Source organism: Octodon degus, unplaced genomic scaffold (assembly GCF_000260255.1).
Source record: "Octodon degus isolate 3935 unplaced genomic scaffold, OctDeg1.0 scaffold00010, whole genome shotgun sequence".
NCBI lineage: Eukaryota > Metazoa > Chordata > Mammalia > Rodentia > Octodontidae > Octodon > Octodon degus.
The window spans coordinates 3540990-3542039 of NW_004524586.1; positions in this window are offsets into that span (position 1 = coordinate 3540990).

The window sequence follows — 1050 nt, forward strand, 5'->3', positions numbered from 1 at the left end:
CCTCTTTGGCCCCGCCCTGGTCCTCTGGCCCCGCCTCTCTGGCCCCGCCCCGGTCCTCTGGCCCCGCCCTGCTCCTCTGGCCCCGCCCTGCTCCTCTGGCCCCGCCCTGCTCCTCGGGCCCCGCCCTGGTCCTCTGGCTCCGCCCCTCTGGCCCCGTCCTGGTCCCCTGGCCCCGCCCCTCGAGCCACGCTTTGCTCCTCCAGCTGCGCCTGCCCCATAACTTACATGAGGCTTTGGGGGGACAGCTAGACACAAACCATAACATTGGCATTGTGTGGGTGTTACAGGAAATACAAGGATGGCTGCTCAGGGTCTTCACCTGCAGCTAGCACCACTACCCAGATCCGAACACATGGAAGACACAGAGCAAGCGCTCTGCAAATGTTGTGTGTCCACTTTCAGCAGAGATGCCTCAGGAATTTCAGACACTACCGCAGTGCCTGAGATGATGGGACCAAATCCAGGTTCACACCTTTTTCCTTCACACATCTCGGAGAAGCACCGTCTGTCTCCCAAGCACTACAGCCCCTATGGGTCCCCTACTAAAGCACTGAAAAATAAGATGCTTTATCTGGAATCCTAGAATTATAGTCTCCAAAAAGTATGGAGAAAGCACATACGGAAAGGGGTGTTAGCAACTGGGAATTTGGAATGACTCGCATCTTACACATGCTCTTTCTGGTTAAGTGCTACGTGAAAGCAGTCTTTGGATTAGACAAGAGAGAGGCTCAAAGCCTCCCTTAGCCACAAATCACTTCAGAGTGTGCCACTGGCTACCTGTAACTGACTCATAACTTAGCAATCTGAAAGGTTCTTTGTCAAAGGGTTAGCATGATAATCACTGGGTAGCAAGACTGACTAATTTTTGCTTTTTCCTTGGTAAAATGTTTTCCAAGACTTTTCTACCAAAAGTAACTATGCTTGCTTTTACAACTGCGACTATATATTTATGTATTTGGCACATGGTCTCACGACACAGCTGGAACTCAGTGATCCTCCCGTCTTCAGCCTCCCCAGCACTGGGAATGCAGGCTGCGCCACCACACCTGG